Genomic DNA, 22,040 nt, shown 5'->3' with positions numbered 1-22,040 from the left:
CTTTCCCTAATATGACTTTACAATTCTAACTTTGTAACATTTAACTCTTCTGAGCACAAACTTTTAACCTATTTCTGACCCTTCATAACAGAGTTTTATTTCTTAAATATTATCTCCCATTAGTATTATGATTTTTATTTAGACTGTAAGGTTTTGAATAATTTCCACTGGCATTTATTGCATTCTTTCCGTGACTACATAGCAAGCTCTACTGAACGCCAAACATACATCAGCACGGTTAGTGACCACAATCAATCCTCTGAGATAGACATTTTTATTTTCTTCTTACACAGAGGGGGAAACTGAAACTTAGAGATATTTAATTACTCACCCCTAGTCTTCTAGCTAATAATTAGGAGAATCAGAACTTGATTCCAGACAGCATGGGTCTCATACTTGCAGACACATCCGCAATATTATCCAACCCTATTCCAAGATGTATTTTATTTTATCCAGCCCCATTCCAAGTAGTTAATTACAGCATAGTGTCCTAAAAATTCACTCTATATATTTCATTCACATTGATCTAGTGATTTCAGAGAGTAAAGATTTACTCCTTATGAAAGAAAGAAAAAAGGAAGAAAGAAAGAAAGAAAGAAAGACAGAAAGAAAGAAAGAAAGAAAGAAAGAAAGAAGGAAAGAAAAAGAAAGAAAGAAAGAAAGAAAAGATACAAATAAACAAAACAACAGCAATGGAAAACTATGACTAGAATAACACACTGAAACATTTTTTTTCCATAAATGTAATCATAATAAAACAGTACTTTCTTTTCCAGGAGGTCAGTTTTCTTGACAGTTCAGCAATTTAGGACCTCATCTCAAGCAAAAGGGGCCCCCAAAAAGCTCTTTGATGTCACAAATACCACATGCCAACTTCCATGCAATTTAAATAAAAAGCTAGGGACTGAGGTCATTGCTAAATCATCATTAGCTTGTATTTATTACACAGTGGTTACATTTGGCTATATAGGGTGTTTTTAACTTATAAAGTATTTTAAAAAATAGTAAATTAGAAAATGTGTAGAGAGGGGTAGACAAGAAGCAGATACATAGAAAACAAGAAAATCACAATGAACAGTAAGACAATAGGATGAGAAGAAAACCTAAATCAAAGGAGTTAGCAAAGGTGTAACATCCTTGAGAAATTTAGGGAAGAAAATCAGCTTAAAATACTGATGACCACCATAGATCGCCTATGGTATTTCAACAGGACAGTGCATGATTTTGCTAATGAAGAACCCAAATCATTCCCAAGAGGATTAAATATCATTTCTAACACTTTTATTAATTGTCCTGAGAAGATAAAATACATGTTATATATTTTATTTATTTTTAAATTTACTTTTGTTTTATTTTTGCAGTGTCATTTATTTTTCCTTTAGCTACTTCCAATTTATCTTAACATTTTTTTCTGGGTTTATTATTTCTTCACGATTTTCCTGGAACTCCAATCCCTCACCTTCCAACTGCTTCTGTTGCCGGGGGACATCAACACTGTGCTCTGGAATCTCTGTCTGGTGCTATTTTATAGGAGTGATTGCTTTTCTACGTTTTATAATTATATGAGAAATTGTTTGGGCATAATTTTCATAATGTGAAAATATTATCCCAATGAGTACTTTTCATCCCTCATTTGCTTTCCTTCTTTATTTCTTTATATATATATATATATATATTTTGTATTTTTCTATAGATTCTCTGTTGTTCTTTCTGAGGGTTCTGTACTATTACCTCAGAGGAGCAAGATTTTTATTTATAAATATTTTGTGCTCATATTCTTTTAGCCCCTAGTGACTCTTAGAAATAGGAGCAAGGCAGCTGAGGGACTGTTTATAAGGAAAGGTTTTCTGTATCCCTTTGCTGTGATAACAAAATGTCTTATCTGTGTGATTTATTAATTAGCTCCACCTCACCTGATTCTTGGTTCCAAACTATGTGTATAAAAGTTCCTGTCACCAGTTCATGCACTTTGTTTCTGCTATTGCAAACAAGAGATTCAGATTTTGTACTGCAGGATGTGTACGTCCCTTTGGACAAGTGTACTCAGAGATCTGCAGCCTGGGGGATCCTCACTATATATCCTCCTGGGCTCCTGCAGTCCTTCTGCCTTTTTTATGGTTCAGAGTTTTGGTTCTCTCCTGCTTTCACTGAAGAAGAAATTGTGTCTTCACTTGTCATTTTTGCATTTGGGTGATTCTGGAAAGGAAAAATGGGAAAGCCAGACTTTGTGTCACTATCTTCAAGCTGCAGGAGGCACTAATCATTTTCTGAAGATCTGGCACTGAAAGCATTAACAACGTCTGAAACTTGAGTTTTTTGTTTTTTTTTTCACACACACACACACTGTATTTTATTTTTACAAGAGATAAATAGACTGACACCAAGCATTGTACATGGATGACCACAACAAAAGCAACAATGATTGCAATTACCAAACATGAAACACACTCATACTATGTCATAATATTGACATTCAGTCCAGTAATCCTCCACTGTAACAGCTCCTTTACTTTGCAGTGAAAACTGATTTGTATATTCTTTGCCTCTGAGTCCTTGTGGGATTTTTTTTTTTTAATTCAAACAGAAAGTCACAAAAATTATACTCATCCTCATCAGTTCACTCAGTCCCATGTAATTAATTTTTTTTATCTTGATCTTTTGTTAGCACTTTTATGAGTTCATCAGTTTTTCATTAGAGTTCTGAAAATGCTTATTCATTCAGTTTAGCAGTAGAGTCAGTTACCAGAAACCTGTGCTTGTCAGAGTCTTTTCCATGAATTTCTTGAAGATGAAACCCTTTTATAGGAACATATTTGCAAAAGCATCAGAGTACACCCAGAATTGTCTGTAAATGACAAAAGACTTAAAAATGACCACGGTTAAAGATTTGATGAAAGTTCATAATAATGAAACTTGAGCATTTTTTAAATCAAGCTGTATGTTTGCTGGTTTGCATAGGTATAACACAAAGCAGTGGCTGTACCCTTCAAGTTATAGAATTTTTTCTGGCCTAAGATGGAAGCCATTCCACTTTAGTTAGTAACTCCCAAGAATCCCACTCTTATGCTTGTCAAAAAGGGATAAATATTAGCAACATCATTTTTAAAGTTGGGGAAACTAAAATATAGAATATTTGGAAGGAATGCTCCAAATTACATGAGATGAACAGATGCTAACTATATGTATGCTAACTATAATTTGTGGCCTTCACATACATTATTAATTCTCAGAAGAGCCTTTTGAGAATTAAAAGTATTATTCTTGAATAATTATTTTCTTAACTTGACAGAAATTATTTTTCTTGACTTCACAGATGAATAAACTGAGGCTCACAGAAAGAAGTGATTTTCCGATGGCTATTTAGGCAGTAAGTAGTTTATCGGTGATTTACATAGTTATTGCAAAATAGTCACAGACTCTTCTCTTCTAAATTCTTAAGCAACTGAGAGCAGATACCAGACACAGATGAAGATTTTCATCAGTGAACCTGTGCTGAGAGATATGCTTTAGTCCTCCCACTACATCCCTAACCTAGATCTTGGGACCTGCTGGGGGGAAAGCTAAGTCTACAGAGCAGACTCTGGGACACACTTATCCCACCATCTTCAACAAGACTTGCGACCTGAGTCACTCCTCATTTAGGGAGCGCAGGTTCTAGAGAGCTCGTATTCCACCCAGAGCATATTGCTACATGGAATAAGAGCAGAGAGAGATTTAACAGGCATATCTGAGAGGAAAAGAAAGTAGGCAGGAGCTGGGGCTACCCAACTCCACCAATCCTATGTCACTCCTCCTCCATGTAGGCAGAGGAGAGGACTGGGGACCGAGAGAGGTTGGGATGTCCCTCCATTATGATGCTCTCCTAGAGATAGGGAAGTCTTCTCTCCTTTTTAAAAACAGGAATAATGGGTATCAAGTGTCTTGGTCACTTTGTAGGAAATATATGCTGTTTCCAATGTCAGTGAGCCGTCCAGCACCCTCTCTACCTGCCTCCAGGACTGGGTCAGCAGAGGAGAGGAAAGAGGAGCGTTTGACTCTTACCTTTCATTTCCAATCTTCACCGCTGATTAAAAGCGGATGGCTGGAGGACAGAAAGCCTCGCTCTCAGGGGGAGTTTCATTGGGTCTCTCACTCACTCCCCACCACTCCCACCAGCTCCCTGATTATGGTGTAAACAGCAGCCTTCTCCAGAGCCATTCTTCCAGTCTGGGAGTTAAGCTGGGTCTCACACTCTATCTGCTCCTTCACGGGAAGGTCAACACATCACTAATTTTTCCTCTCCTTCCATCTGAAGAACACTTACACTGAATCTCTCCCCTCACCCCTCTCTTTTTAACTGGCTCCTTTCTAATCTGCCCAATTTGCTTTGCTTTCTTTCTCTAGCCTATTAATTGTTTTCCTCCAAGTGCATTTTCTACTCATGCCCTTGAATTCCTGCCTGTGTTCATCTTGAATAAAGTTCAGCTTTCTAACTTAATGAACATCTACATAGCTTGTCCTATTTACAAAGTCCTTTCAATTAAGGCCTCCTTAATAACTCTGGAAGGTGGTTGGATGGGTTTAAATCTACCTCCCTGGGCCCTCCCTTTCTACTTCTTGCTCAGATCTCCTCCCCCTTATTTCCTCCGGATTCACCATTATTTGCCTGTCAGTTTGTTTCTTCCAATACACCTCCTTTAGCTTTTCAGATAGATCTTCATAGACATTTGCTCTGGGGTCAGCTGTGTGGACCCCCAAGCCTCAACACCCTCTGGGTACATATGTGGGAGCGCTAATATTAATACCTACTCTTTCTGGCTCATTTCCCCAAACTGCTGATGCATGAACCCCAGCTTCCGGAAAATTCCCTCTTAAGAATGTTTAAAATCTCCAGAGGCATGTGTGACGTATGCTGCCCTTTCCTGGAGTCTGTGCCATTCTGCTGGCCACGGCCATGTCCTCCTGCCACCCGGCGGGGCTGTCCCACTGTTCTTTATGGTGAAGCCATTCTCTGAAAATTGCTCCATTCAGCACAGCAGGCACCGTCACTCCATCGTGCTGCCCCTCTGGGTGTCAAGACCCTCTTGTTGATTCCCAGCTCAGCATTTCTCAGCTGGTGACACCTCGAACATCCCAGAACTCAAATCTGCTCTGTGGTGTATGGCAGGGTGACAAAAACTCCCAACTCTGTTCTGAACTCAAGTAAAGGTGTCCCAGGGGAGGATTGCTGGGAGACTATATTTCTTTGCTCAGGCTGCCACAACAAAGTACCACAGAAGGGTTGGCTTAAACCACAGAAATTTAATTTCTCACAGTTCTGGAAGCTGGAAGTCCAAGATCTAGGTGTCAACAGGGTTGGTTTCTCCTGAGGCCTCTCTCCTTGGCTTGCAGATGGCTGCCTTCTCTCTTTTGTCCTAGCATGGTCTTCTCTCTGTGCATGCCCAACCCTGCTGTCTCTCCCTAGGTCCTACTCTCCTCTTCTTATAAATGACACCAGTCAAATTGGACTAGAGGCCACCCTAAAAACCCCATTTTAACCTAGTTCCCTCTTTGAAGACCCTCTCTCCAAATATAGTCACATACTAAGGTACTAGGATTAGGGCTTTGACATATGCATTTTGGGGATACATGATTCAGCCCATAATAGGTACCAAGCAATTCAGATCATAGAGAAACAGTTCTTTCTCTCTTTCTCTATGGTATGGACATGCATTCTGAAGCCTAGTACCTGGTAACCCCTTCCTCACTGAGAATTCCTGCACATCTCTGGAAGCTAGGCATGTGTTAGTACTGTGAGGCTCTGTTCCTAAAGACCCCACAGACCTCATGCCAACAGCCATACCTGGAGCCAGGTAAGTTCAGCACACATAGCCAGACACACCAGAACCCTCAACAGTGGAGACCATCTGGAATTAAAATGAATTACTGGTAAACATGATGCTCAGAGCATTGTTTAGACTGTGGGCTCTACAGCTAGACTTGTGTGCATCGTCTTAACTCAGCCTAACTTCTTAGCTGTGTGACCTTGGGCAATCCACTTAACTTCTCTGTGCCTTAGTTTCCTTATCTCCAACATAGAATTGACAATAATAGTACACATCTCAAAGGGTTGTTGTGAGGATTAAATTTGTCAATACAAATAAAGCACTTAGAACATAGCAGAGTATATAGGAAACATTCAATAAATTCTAACACTTATTACAGTATTTTAGTGCCATGGGGGAGAAAGTGGGGCCAGAAACTTAACCTGAATTATCTCTATAAAAAGTACTCAGTAAGGACTTCCCTGGTGGTGCAGTGGTTGAGAATCTGCCTGCCAATGCAGGGGACACGGGTTTGAGCCCTGGTCCGGGAAGATCCCACATGCCACAGAGCAACTAAGCCCGTGCACCACACTACAGAGTCTGTGCTCTAGAGCCCGCAAGCCACAATTACTGAGCCCATGTGCCACAACTACTGAAGCCCAAGTGCCTAGAGCCTGTGCTCTGCAACAAGAGAAGCCACCCTAATGAGAAGCCCATGCACCACAAACAAGAGTAGCCCCCGCTCGCCACAACTAGAGAAAGCCCGCGCGCTGCAACGAAGACCCAACGCAGCCAAAAATGAAAAAATTAAATAAATAATTTTTTTTAAAAAGATGTGTCTTCACACATCCTGTAAAATATTCAGGAGGTTGAGGGAACCCGTAAGTAAATATAAAAGCACAATTAGATAGATTCATAAGACCCACCTCTTGGAAATGTGGGACATCACCTCCGGAGCACTGTGCTTCTAGAAGGCTTGTTGACATTTTATTATCCACCCTGTAAGGTAAGGTGATAACTCAGCTATTCTAATTCCCACCAACCACAACCTTAGTACACAAAATATTTCAACTTAAGTGTACCACTCGGAGACCTTCAAGATGGCTGAAGAGTAAGACGCGGAGATCACCTTCCTCCCCACAAATACATCAGAAATACATCTACATGTGGAACAACTCCTACAGAACACCTAGTGAACGCTGGAAGAAGACCTCAGACGTCCCAAAAGGCAAGAAACTTCCCACGTACCTGGGTAGAGCAAAAGAAAAAAGAAACAACAGAGACAAAAGAATAGGGACGGGACCTGCACCAGTGGGAGGGAGCTGTGAAGGAGGAAAGGTGTCCACACACTAGGAAGCCCCTTCGCGGGCAGAGATGCGGGTGGCGGAGGCGGGAAGCTTCAGAGCCACGGAAGAGAGCGCAGCCACAGGGGTGCGGAGGGCAAAGCGGAGAGATTCCCGCACAGAGGATCGGCGCCGAGCAGCACTCACCAGCCCGAGAGGCTTGTCTGCTCACCCGCCGGGGCGGGCGGGGGCCGGGAGGGAGTCCGGGAAAAGGTCTGCAGCTGCAGAACAGGCAAGAGACTTCTTCTTGCCTCTTTGTTTCCTGGTGCGCGAGGAGAGGGGATTCAGAGCGCCGCCTAAACGAACTCCAGAGACGGGCGCGAGCCGCGGCTATCAGCGCGGACCCCAGAGACGGGTATGAGACGCTAAGGCTGCTGCTGCTGCCACCAAGAAGCCTGTGTGCGAGCACAGGTCATTCTCCACACCGCCCCTCCCGGGAGCCAGTGCAGCCCGCCACGGCCAGGCTCCCGTAATCCGGGGACAACTTCCCCGGGAGAGCGCACGGCGCGCCTCAGGCTGCTGCAACGTCACGCCGGCTTCTGCCGCCGCAGGCTCGCCCCGCCTCCTCCGTACCGCTCCCTCCCCCCGGCCTGACTGAGCCAGAGCCCCCGAATCAGCTGCTCCTTTAACCCCGTTCTGTCTGGGCGGGGAACAGACGCCCTCAGGGGACCTACATGCAGAGGCGGGTCCAAATCCAAAGCTGAACCCCGGGAGCTATGCGAACAAAGAAGAGAAAGGGAAATCTCTCCCAGCAGCCTCAGGAGCAGCGGATGAAATCTCCACAGTCAACTAGATGTACCTGCATCTGTGGAATACCTGAATAGACAGTGAATCATACCTAAATTGAGGCGGTGGATTTTGGAAGCAACAATATTTTTTTTTCCTTTTTCTCTTTTTCTGTGTGGCTGACAGGGTCTTGGTGCTCCGGCCGGGTGTCAGGCCTGTGCCTCTAAGGTGGGAGAGTTGAGTTCAGGACATTGGTCCACCAGAGACCTCCCAGCACCACATAATATCAAATGGTGAAAGCTCTCCCAGAGATCTCCATCTCAACATCAAGACCCAGCTCCACTCAACGACCAGCAAGCTACAGTGCTGGACACCCTATGCCAAACAACAAGCAAGACAGGAACACAGACCCATCCATTAGCAGAGAGGCTGCCTAAAATCATAATAAGGTCACAGACACCCCAAAACATACCACCGGACATGGTCCTGCCCACCAGAAAGACAAGATCCAGCCTCATCCACCAGAACACAGGCAACGGTCCCCTCCACCAGGAAACCTACACAACCCACTGAACCAACCTTAGCCACTGGGGACAGACACCAAAAACAACGGGAATGATGAACCTGCAGCCTGTGAAAAGGAGACCCCAAACACAGTAACTTAAGCAAAATGAGAAGACAGAGAAGCACACAGCAGATGAAGGAGCAAGGTAAAAACCCACCAGACCAAACAAATGAAGAGCAAATAGGCAGTCTACCTGAAAAAGAGTAATGATAGTAAAGATGATCCAAAATCTTGGAAATAGAATAGAGAAAATACAAGAAACGTTTAACAAGGACCCAGAAGAACTGAAGAGCAAACAAACAAAGATGAACAACACAATAAATGAAATTAAAAATACACTAGAAGGAATCAATAGCAGAATAACTGAGGGAGAAGAATGGATAAGTGACCCGGAAGATAAAACAGTGGAAATAATTACCACAGAGCAGAATACAGAAAAAAGAATGAAAAGAATTGAGAACAGGCTCAGAGATATCTGGGACAACATTAAAAGCACCAATACTCGAATTATAGGGGTCCCAGAAGAAGAAGAGAAAAAAAAAAGGGACTGAGAAAATATTTAAAGAGATTATAGTTGAAAACTTCCCTAATATGGGAAAGGACATAGTTAATCAAGTACAGGAAGCACAGAGAGTCCCATACAGGATAAATCCAAGGAGAAACATACCAAGACACATATTAATCAAACTATCAAAAATTAAATACAAAGAAAAAATATTAAAAGGAGCAAGGGAAAAGCAACAATTAACATACAAGGGAATCCCCATAACGTTAACAGCTGATCTTTCAGCAGAAACTCTGCAAGCCAGAAGAGAGTGACAGGACATATTTAAAGTGATGAAAGGGAAGAACCTACAACCAAGATTATTCTACCCAGCAAGGATCTCATTCAGATTCGATAGAGAAATTAAAACCTTTACAGACAAGCAAAAGCTAACAGAATGCAGCACCAACAAACCAGCTTTACAACAAATGCTAAAGGAACTTCTCTAGGCAGGAAACACAAGAGAAGGAAAAGACTTACAATAACAAACCCAAAACAATTAAGAAAATGGTAATAAGAACATACATATTGATAATTATCTTAAATGTAAATGGATTAAATGCTCCAACCAAAAGACATAGACTGGCTGAATGGATACAAAAACAAGACCCATATATATGCAGTCTACAAGAGACCCATTTCAGAAATAGGGACACATACAGACTGAAATGAGGGAATAGAAAAAGTTATTCCATGCAAATGGAAATCAAAAGAAGGATGGAGTAGCAATACTCATATCAGATAAAATAGACTTTAAAATAAAGACTATTCCATGAGACAAGGTGGACACTACATAATGATCAAGGGATCAATCCAGGAAGAAGATATAACAATTGTAAATATTTATGCACCCAACATCAGAGCACCTCAATATATAAGGTAAATGCTAACAGCAATAAAAGGGGAAATCGACAATAACACAATCTTAGTAGGGGACTTTAACACCCCACTTTCACCAATGGACAGATCATCCAAAATGAAAATAAATAAGGAAACACGAGCTTTAAAAGATACATTAAACAAGATGGACTTAGTTGATATTTATAGGACATTCCATCCAAAAATAAACAGAATACATTTTCTTCTCAAGTGCACATGGACCATTCTCCAAGATAGATCATATCTTGGGTCACATATCAAGCCTTGGTAAATTTAACAAAATTGAGATTGTATCAAGTATCTTTTCTATCACAATACTATGAGACTAGATATCAATTACAGGAAAAAATCTGTAAAAAATACAAACACATGGAGGCTAAACAATACACTGTGTAATAACCCAGAGATCAGTGAAATAATCAAAGATGAAATCAAAAAATACCTAGAAACAAATGGCAATGAAAACACGACGACCCAAAACCCATGGGATGCAGCAAAAGCAGTTCCAAGAGGGAAGTTTACAGCAATACAATCCTACCTCAAGGAACAAGAAACATCTCAAATAAACAACCTAAACTTACATCTAAAGAAATAGATAAAGAAGAAAAAGAGAACCCCAAAGTTAGCAGAAAGAAAGAAATCAAAATGATCAGATCAGAAATAAATGAAAAAGAAATGAAGGGAACAATAGCAAATTTCAAGAAAACTAAAAGCTGGTTCTTTGAGAAGATAAACAAAATTGATAAACCATTAGCCAGACTCATCAAGAAAAACAAGAGAGAAGACTCAAATCAATAGAATAAGAAATGCAAAAGGAGAAGTAACAACTGACACTGCAGAAATACAAAGCATCATGAGAGATTACTACAAGCAACTATATGCCAATAAAATGGACAACCTGGAATAAACGGACAAACTCTTAGAAAATCACAACTTTCCAAGACTGAACCAGGAAGAAATAGAAAATATAAAAAGACCAATCACAAGCACTGAAATTGAGACTGTGATTAAAAATCTTCCACCAAATCAAAGCCCAGGACAGATGGCTTCACAGGCGAATTCTATCAAACTTTTAGAGAAGAGCTAACACCTGTCCTTCTCAAACTCTCCCAAAATATGTCAGAGGGAGGAAGACTTCCAAACTCATTCTCTGAGGCCACCATCATCCTGATACCAAAACCAGACAAAGATGTCACAAAGAAAGAAAACTACAAGCCAATATTACTGATGAACATAGATGCAAAATCCTCAACAAAATACTAGCAAACAGAATCCAACAGCACATTAAAAGGATCATACACCATAATCAAGTGGGGTTTATCCCAGGAATGCAAGGATTCTTCAATATATGCAAGTCAATAAATGTGATACACCATATTAACAAATTGAAGAAGAAAAACCATATGATCCTCTCAATAGATGCAGAAAAACTTTTGACAAAATTCAACACCCATTTATGATAAAAACCCTCCAGAAAGTAGGCATAGACGGAACTTACCTCAACATAATAAAGGCCATATATGACAAACCCACAGCCAACATCATTCTCAATGGTGAAAAACTGAAACCATTTCCACTGAGATCAGGAACAAGACAAGGTTGCCCACTCTCACCACTATTATTCAACATAGTTTTGGAAGTTTTAGTCACAGCAATTAGAGAAGAAAAAGAAATAAAAGGAATACAAATTGGAAAAGAAGAAGTAAAACTGTCACTGTTTGCAGATGACATGATACTATATATAGATAATCCTAAACATGCCACAAAAAAACTACTAGAGCTAATCAATGAATTTGGTAAAGTTGCAGGATATAAAATTAATGCACAGAAATCTCTTGCTTTCCTATACACTAATGATGAAAAATCTGGAAGAGAAATTAAGGAAACACTCCCATTTACCATCACAACATAAAGAATAAAATACCTAGGAATAAACCTACCTAAGGAGACAAAATACCTGTATGCAGGAAACTATAAGACACTGGTGAAAGAAATTAAAGATGATACAAACAGATGGAGAGGTATACCATGTTATTTGATTGGAAGAATCAACATCGTGAAAATGACTATACTACCCAAAGCAATCTACAGATTCAATGCAATCTCTATGAAACTACCAATGGCATTTTGCACAGTACTAGAACAAAATATTTCACAATTTGTAGGGAAACACAAAGGACCCCGAATAGTCAAAGCAATCCTGAGAAAGAAAAACCGAGCTGGAGGAATCAGGCTCCCTGTCTTCAGACTATACTACAAAGCTACAGTAATCAAGACAGTATGGTACTGGCACAAAAACAGAAATATAGATCAAAGGAACATGATAGAAAGCCCAGAGATAAACCCACACACATATGGTCACCTTATTTTGGTAAAGGAGGCAAGAATATACGATGGAGAAAAGACAGGCTCTTCAATAAGTGGTGCTGGGAAAACTGGACAGGTACATGTAAAAGAATGAAATTAGAACACTCCCTAACACCATACACAAAAATAAACTCATAATGGATTAAATATCTAAATGTAAGGCCAGACACTATAAAACTCTTAGAGGAAAACATAGGCAGAATACTCTGTGGCATAAATCACAGCAAGATCCTTTTTTACCCACCTCCCAGAGAAATGGAAATAAAAACAAAAATAAACAAATAAGACCTTATGAAACTTAAAAGTTTTTGCACAGCAAAGTAAACCATAAACAAGATGAAAAGACAACCTTCAGAATGGGTGAAAATATTTACAAATGAAGCAACTGACAAGGGATTAATCTCCAAAATTTACAAGCAGCTCATGCAGCTCAATATCAAAAAAACAACCCAATCCAAAAATGGGCAGAAGACCTAAACAGACATTTCTCCAGAGAAGATATACAGATTGCCAACAAACACATGAAAGAATGTTCAGCATCAGTAATCATTAGAGAAATGCAAATCAAAACTACAATGAGGTATCACCTCACACCAGTCAGAATGGCGATCATCAAAAAACCTACCAACAATAAATGCTGGAGAGGGTGTGGAGAAAAGGCAACCCTCTTGCACTATTGGTGGGAATGTAAATTGATATAACCACTATGGAGAACAGTATGGAGGTTCCTTAAAAAAACTAAAAATAGAAATACCATGTGACCCAGCAATCCCACTACTGGGCATATACCCTGAGAAAACCATAATTCAAAAAGAGTCATGTACCACAATGTTCATTGCAGCTCTATTTACAATAGCCAGGACATAGAAGCAACCTAAGTGTCCATCGACAGATGAATGGATAAAGAAGATGTGGCACATGTATACAATGGAATATTACTCAGCCACAAAAAGAAATGAAACTGAGTTGTTTGTAGTGAGGTGGATGGACCTAGAGTCTGTCCTACAGAGTGAAGTAAGTCAGAAGGAGAAAAACAAATACCGTATGCTAACACATATATATGGAGTCTAAAAAAAAAAAAAAGGTTCTGAAGATCCTAGGGGCAGGACAGGAATAAAGACCCAGACGCAGAGAATGGACTTGAGGACATGGGGAAGGGGAAGGGTAAGCTGGGATGAAGTGAGAGAGTGGCATGGACATACATACACTACCAAATGTAAAATAGATAGCTAGTGGGAAGCAGCCGCAAAGCCCAGGGAGATCCTCTCGGTGCTTTGTGAGCACCTAGAGGGGAGGGATGGGGGGGTGGGAGGGAGACGCAAGAGGGAGGAGATATGGGGATATATGTATATGTATAGCTGATTCACTTTGTTATAAAGCAGAAACTAACACACCATTGTAAAGCAATAATACTCCAATAAAGATGTTTAAAAAAAAAGTGTACCACTCCTCCACTTTTTGAAAAAAGAATATAAATTGTCATTTTGATTTTATATAGAGTAGATTTTTCTTAGTCTGTACCATTTTTGCTGTCAGCTCAACTGTCAATAATAAATAATATATGTAAGACACAATTATAGAAATTTACACACAGCCAGGTTTTAAAGTGGGCTAATTTTTATGGTTTCCTACCCATAAAATGGTCTAATTTTTAGCAATTTTCTGCTCATGAAAAGCCCTTTTTAAAAATCAACTTTTCTTTGAAACAGAACATGAACAATGGCTATTTTCACTTACGACAGCACTGAGCTTCTAATGTTGATTTGTTATTTCATGAGAAATCTTTTTTTTTTCCCTCACCTGCTGATGAAAGCAAATCTATTGCAAATTACATAAGTGAAATTCCGTATTACCCTTTGTTATCTAAGTCCTAGAAATAAAGACTTTTCACATGAGCACTTTCACATGTGCTCTTTATAGCACATATGAAAAGAATGGATGCTACATAAATGGATGTTTGTTGAATAGTCATTGCCTATAAAGTTTGAATATTTATAAACATCCATCAGGATTCAGCCTGATTTTAAATCACTGTTGCTCAAGGTCTTCAGTTGGCATCAGCTCTTCCTTAACCTGATCTCCATAGGCAATAAAAGAACAATAATATTTCCTCATTTGTTGACACAGGGCAAATGTAACCCTGGCCTCAGAGTCAGGAGGCCAGTGTTCTGGACTTGTCCCTGTCACTAATAGACATGTGGTTGGTGGCAATCCCTGACCTTTCTGGACTGTAGTTTGCTCACCTGCTGAATGAGGGATTCTGTATTAGATAACCTCTGAGGACCTTTTAAAGGCAACATTCCACAACTGTAAAAAATGTGATTAACTGGCTAGCAGGTGACCTTCCCCAAATTTTATGTTTGTTAAAGAGCTGAGGTGCCAAGCTGATGGTCTCTGTGGCCTCTGAACAAAAGTGCTGTGAAATATTGTTTAATTTTATAGTTTCATCAAGATGTCTTCACACAGTTGTTACAAAAGCATCTATATTTTCTGCAAAATATGTAAATGAACAAGTGAAATGAGTAAATGCTTGCATGATAACATGCAGAAGGAAGAGAAAGCAAAGAGGAAAATAAGTGATGATGGACATTTATGTGTAGGATATCCCCATCTTTGGGAATATCCATAGAAAATATCACAGTCACAACATGTTGGGATGAGAATGGGATCAAAGGAATTGTCAGCTTCTTTCCAAACAAGCGTCATTCATTTATTTGTCTACTCATTCATTTTATTCGTCCAACAATTTTTTGGCAGACTATGTGACAGGCACTCTTCTAGACTCTTCTAGAGATAAATAACACAGACAAGGTTTCTGTGTGCATGGAACTTACATTATAGAGGAAATGACAATGAACAGGTGAACAAAGGTTAAATAATAAAATTTTTAGTGAGTGATAGTGTTATGAAAAAAATAAAACATGGAACATGAAGAAGAGTGGGAGGTGGGGAACAAGAGGCATGAAGGAGATGTAGATTAGATGGTGAGGGAAGGAGACAATCATTTGAAGACCACATGTACACCCTCAGGGGAATCCAGGTCCTACTTTATTGCATCAGGATCTGATTATGAGAGGTGTACCCACTTTGCCTGGCATTAAACACATCTCTTCGTTGTGGTGAGCCTTGGCACAAACACCCATGGTGCTGGTATGGTATTGCTCATTACAGCAGAGGGTGAGTTAAAGCAGGATTGAGTTACTGAGAGAGGAAAAAGAAGTACCAAAGTTGAGAAGACAGTGAAGAGGTAAAGAGTAAAGGTTAAGGGGGGTTATCAGAGGCCAGGTAACAAATACAAGGATAGACTTACAGGGCAGCACAATCAAGAAAGAATCCAAGAATAGGTGAGCACCCATGAACTTGGATGTCCATCATCCTAGAAGTCAGGGAGCAGGGTAAGGTGGTCAAAGAGGTAGGCAGCTGACCTAAAGAAAGAGAAATGTAACAGAAGCTGAGAGCATGAATAGACAACCCTAAGGTCAGGAAAAGTACACCTGCAAAAACAAGGTCAGCAAATAATTGACCAGCAATATCCCAATATTAGTTGGCAAACATTTATTTTGCACTTGCTGAGAGCCACTTCTGAGTAAAAGTGACAGGTAGAGGGTGATAATTGGTAGGGTAAGAGTGTCAGGAAAGGACAGACATAATTCCTCTGTCAGAAGAAGTTCCTTCATGATTCTGTGCACCACATGCACCCATCTGTAAGGACTTTGGCAGAATAGCTGGAGCAGGGCCTGGGTAAAATGCAAAATGGCATCATAGAAAGCTCTCTTCATATACTTTTCTATACTTTCTATCTCATTCATTTTATTCTACCTAGGATGGTGATTTGATCAGGTCAAGCAGATCTAACTGTTAACACCAAAATTCTTCTTCTAGGGCTGCCCATTTGATGATAGCTTTGCAATGCTATTAGTAGTAGTGGTAAATATAATTTCCTTTCTTGTACCATTAATGTGATGTTCAACACTTTTCTTCACCAGGCCCCAAACTTCCCCTCCAGCTTCATTAGACGCTATACTCAAGTCACTTTTCATTAGATGTTATACTCAAGTCACTTTTCAGACCTTTGTGTCTGCTTGTTTGCTCTTACTCTTCCAAGTGTTCTTGACCTGGGGTCCATAGATCTAGGCATCCAAGGATGGGTTTCATGGAAACCACGAGTTCTTGGTAACTTCATGTAATTTATACATGCAAGTTTACATGTGCATTTTGTCAGCTTTTTACAGGGGTCTATAACTCCCAAAAAGTTAAAAATTATTATGCTATTCCCCCAGCCTCAAATGGTTATTTTCCTATCAGCATCCTTAGGTGATATTATTTATTCTTATTCTTTAAGACCTACCTGATGTCATCTCCATTCTAGATTTCCCAGGTCAAAATCAAATCAATCTTTACTCTCAACTTCCATCATGGTTTGGATGAACCTCTAAAGAGAACACATTTCAATTTGCCTTATGGTAAGGTCAATAATTAAATGCCTGCCTATCTTAGTGGACTGATAACTCCTTGGGGAGAGGAAAACCCATACTACATTTGTCTTTGTGTACAGTAGTTGTAGTAGTACTTTATAAATAGTAAATACGCAAAATAAAGGTTTCTGTGTTAAATTGAATAGGATGCTGTCCATTTTTATTGGATTTAACAGACTCTGGAGGTGTCTGCCTGGGTCTTTGCTACCCACTGTGCTTCTCATTCCTTTCTGACTTTGACCTCTTGTTGACGTAAGTTCCATTGGCTTAAGTAGAGTAGTTTCTGCCATGCCTGAGCAGCCCTACTCCATACACATACTTCTAACCTCATTCTGATATGGCATTAACTCTACATTTAGCCCTAAGCACAGGTCTCTGTCCACTAGTTCCCTGCAGTTCTCCGTGAACTTCATTTTCAAGTCAACGTCTCAACATTCATTCAACAAAGACTTTTGAAAGGGGTTTTTATTATGTACCAGAGACTGAATTTAGTATGGGGAATCAAATGGTGAATAACAGACACTGACATGCAACCACCACCTATAGTTTGCAGAACTCTTGAAGGCCAGTGTTGGTTCCTGATGTGATACCAGGCTCATATCACACTTTAATTCCTCAATGATTATGTTCACCTTTCTCTGCTGGGCACAAGAAGTAAGTTGTGAATGCTGACTCTCGTCGGCCTCTAAAAGACCCTGGAAGGCTGTGTTGCTGTTTTCAGAATTTGATATCACATACATAACCAAAGTTTGACAGCCACACTTTATTTTCTAGTTTTACAATTCTGTTTTGCTGCCATCCGTGGACTGCCTTGTGCTAAAGCATAAGGGTTACACATTAGGTTGAGAGATGTTTCCTCCAAATATGGATTAGTTGCAAAGCAATCATAATAATGAAATGGATTGTGGGTGTAATGTGTCTATGTTTTCTCATTATAACGTATTTTGCTGTGATGTTTCTGTAATAAATGTACCACTTGTATGTATTAAAAATGATATAAGTGACCATTATAGAAATATTATCTTTCTCCCATGACAATATTGAGGACTGCTTTTTTATTGAAAAGGGTACTATCATTTGCATGTTAAATTTTAAGTGGATTTCTTTATTTTAAATTATAAGTAAGAGAAGGAAGTTTAATAGAACATTTGCTGCACTTTTCTTTTTCCGTTGTTTCTCATTTGTCCTGATGTCTTTGAGACTCCCAATTATACAAGGATCATTTCCACATTTAGATGGGTCTGATTAGCTAATGCTATGAAAAGCTTCTGAAAAGCTCAGACCTATCTAAGTGAAAGAAACCTTGATTTTGTCTTACACAGAGAATAAAAGAAATTTTAAAAAGTAGTGACTCCTTCAATGTGAAATGTATCAGAGTATGGCCAGGTCCCCTTTATCTCCATCCTTCCTCTTTAATCTCCTTTCCCTGAGCTGTAGAGGAAACAAGTCACCATGTGTGTATTTGTTATGACCATTGAGGTTTCTAGCTCTTTAATTTCCTGGAGTGTTGATGGTTCCAAAGGGTTTCGGGTGCTTTTTACCTGGAAAGATTCTAAATGTTGTTTGTATTGATGACACAATAACCATGCCATCCATTGGTGCTGAAATGGCACTGTGTATACCACCTTCTTTTTTCCCTAGGCTTCTGTGCCGGCTTAGCTTTTCCTTCCTTGCTCAATGCATCCCACTAATTTGTCTTCTCTGAACTTCTTACTCTAGTCACTTTCAAGCAGTTTAGGTTTTAGTTGCAGTTGTCTCATGTATATGTCATAGTTTATTAGATATATGACTTTGGGCAAGTCACATAATTGTTCTCAGCATCGTTTCCTTCTGTGAAAAGTGGGAGTAACATCATTTACTTTGATGGGTTCCAAAAGAAGACATCCCTCTCTTTTTTGTGTCACATTCCTACCTTAGTCTCCAGAGAATGAAATTAAGCCCTTATTTTCCCTCTGCCAACATGCTCTGGAAGTGTCTTCTGCATAACTCTCCATCTACTTGCTGTCATCACCAAGAGAGGCTCTGACTCTACAGATGAAAACTTCACCTTCATTAGGTCACGTTTCACCCTTGCATAGAGTTATGCTGTTCAAAGTTACTGTTCACTCATGTCATCTTCTTTTGGACCTGGGTCACTCAGGCGAGGTGGGTGCTCTACCTCCACTTCCTACTGCCAAGCCACAAGCACACCTGGGCAAGGTTATTGAGTGAAGAATGTCACTGTTTTTGCTCTGCACTTTCCTGAGAGTTTGGAAGGCATGCCTGCTCTACTTGCAGCTGGGTGGGAAAATCAGAGTCTACTCTGTAGACCTAGCACTGCAGGTGGGCCCCCAACATTAGGGTAAAGAAGAAAAAGGAGACACCGTCACTTTGGCCTCATTTACTCACCATGACCTCCCATCTAGCTATAGCAGAGACCTTGTTCTTTAGGGATGGCTCAGCCCAACAATAAAACTAGTACTTGTATTTCACTTGCTCTTCTTGTATCTATATTCCTATTGTTTATGACCCCAAAGAGTGGAAGTAAGCATGTTAAAGTATAGTACACTCAGGACTTCCTTGGTGGTCCAGCGGTTAAAACTCCACACTCTCAATGCAGGGGGCCTGGGTTCAATCCCTGGTCAGGGAACTAGATCCCGCATGCAACTAAGAGCCTGCATGCCGCAGCTAAAGATCCCGCATGCCGCAACGAAGATCCCGCACGCAGCCTGCAGCTAAGACCCCCCAGAGCCAAATAAATAAACAAATAAATAAATATTTTAAAAATATATATATATATAATACACTCATGCTTTCCCATACCCAGCCAAACCTCAACAAATTATACTGACAAGTAAATGAGACAGCATATGTAAGAATATTTAGCATTCCTTATATTTTTGTTTATTCTTTCATTTTGGACCGGATATCCATTTCCTTTTATGATGTAGTTTATACATGTAAAGTACATAGTGACATGTTAGACATTAAGTAGAACACTCCATAAAATTTGTTTTATCTTGATTTAAAAATGGCTTTTAGGTGTTCAAAAGACTCAAGGCACTTGTCTTCTACAGCAATATGAGGAGATGCTTTTTGTTCTGGTCATCATTTTATTTTCTTGCTTTGACTTTCACTTCATCTAATGGCATAATTTTACCTTTATAAATCCTCTAATTAAAAACTTACAAACTTGTTGCTTAAAGTTAATTCATTTCTACCATTCAATATAATAGGTTTCATTTATGATCAATACTTCCCATATTATATACATACCTTTTATACATGGTATACGAATTAATATATATAATTTACTTTCCTTTATCCAGCATTTAAAGCACTCATCATCATGTGAGTAGATAAGGACCCTTCACATTAGCTCTGCTTTTAAAATTGTTAACATATTTCATTAGTAACTCATATCTTTTTCAACTCTTCTAAGTCTTCTTTGAGTAGAATTATTATTTATGTTTCCATTTCATTTGTTCCTATTTCTTCTTTGATTGAATTTTCATTCTCTGCCATCATCCATAACTATAATACTTTTGGTTTTACTGTACTCACCTCCTCATTCTCTCCTCCAAGTAACTTTTGCCTCAAAATAAAAGGAATAGATTTCACAGATGAAGAAACAAATTCAGAGGTTACATTACTGGCTTGAAGTCTTACTGGTAGTAAGTAGCAGGACAGCATTTAAACTCAAATTTTTATTTTAGATTTGAACTTCAGTGCTTTTTCCACCAGACTAAGTGATCTCATCAATACAATTACTTCATTTCCTTGAGGCTCACTTGGATTTATTATCAGGTTTGTGATGTGTTATAATAGACATGCCCAGCATTATATTTTTTTAAATAATTTGTTAAATTTTGTTAGTTGGCAAGTTTATACAGGTAGTGAATTCCAGTTATGAATTTTGGATGAAAGATATCTTTCTCCAAGTAGATATATAGATAAAGGTATACATATGCCTTTATTATTCAGAAAAAGTCTTAAAACATTTGAATTTAACTTTGCCCTATGTGCTTCTTTATAATAAATTTACATTTCAAGAGTAGTGTGTTTTTTGTTCCCTGAATCCAATGTTCTATTGGTATTAATTACTAATATTTAGGTAGAACATTAAGTTTAATAACTGTTTTCTTGATTTCTCATGAGATTCTCCCCACCCATTTCTGCAGATAAAGAAATTGAGGCTCAGAAAAATTGATACTTGTCCAAAATCACAAAGTTAGTAGCTTAGCAGAAGCTTAGAACTAGCTTTGGTCTCCAAATTCCCTTTAATTTTTTTTTAACCCAGTTTTGTTTTTAGCCTAACCAGAATGAATTTGAAATTTGTGCCTAAGAGGCATTTTTTTTGTTTTTCCTTTCCAAAGAGTTTCAGTTTTTTCTTTGAACTATAGTTGATTTACAATATCATGTTAGTTTCAGGTGTACAGCAGAGTGATTCAGTGCCTAAATATATATATATATACATGAGTGTGTGTTTTTGTGTGTGTGTGTTCTTTTTCAGATTCTTTTCCCTTAGAGGTTATTACAAAATATTGAGTATAGTTCCCTGTGTTCAGTTTTCCTTTTAAATCACAGTAAATGTTAGTTTTTGCTCTTAAGACACACACATCTGTCAAATATATACATATGTTATACGTATGTTCATGTCTGTTTGTTGTATGTATGTGCTATGTATATGTATTTCTTCATCTCGATAATATGTCTCTTCAAAGAGATTACTTTTGTCTCTCTTTTTTTCAAAACTCAATCTCTGAATACTCTACCCCAATCCAACTAACAAGAATATTATGCACTGTGTGTGGCTTCACGATTATGACCATGATGTAGAACACTAAGAACTTAAAAGTGAGACTGCAGAAACACCACAGAGCCAGAGAGCCTGTTCTAATTAGCTCCTCCCCTTGCCCAGATATTTAAAAGTGATCCTAACTTGGATGGATGTATATGCATATGCTACAGGAGTCACTGCATCTCTTTAGCCCTCCTTGGAAGATTAAAGTAAGCTTTCTGATGGATGATTGTGATAACCCAAGGCTTATTTTGTCCAGCATGTTGTAGAAGCTGAGTTAATTTGTTTAAGTGAACCACAGGTTTTTTGTACTTAGTTCCATCCAGTAGAGGGACTAGAGAGGTAATATTTAAGGTTTTAAGGTCCAGATACCTGTAATTTTATGATGACTTACCAGAAAATTTTCAAGTCTTATAAAACGAAAATGGACTTAGGAACTGAATTCATTTGAAATGATTGTCTTTACAAATACCTGCATGGAAGTGTTGATAAAAGTACAGGATTCTATGAGTTGCTTTTGCCTCATCTCTCTGTTTTTATATCAAACTACTTGACATCCAGTTGCTGGCAACTGTTAA

The sequence above is a fragment of the Eubalaena glacialis genome, chromosome 1 (genome assembly GCF_028564815.1).
Source record: "Eubalaena glacialis isolate mEubGla1 chromosome 1, mEubGla1.1.hap2.+ XY, whole genome shotgun sequence".
Taxonomy (NCBI): domain Eukaryota; kingdom Metazoa; phylum Chordata; class Mammalia; order Artiodactyla; family Balaenidae; genus Eubalaena; species Eubalaena glacialis.
Note: the sequence above shows the minus strand (reverse complement) of the source record.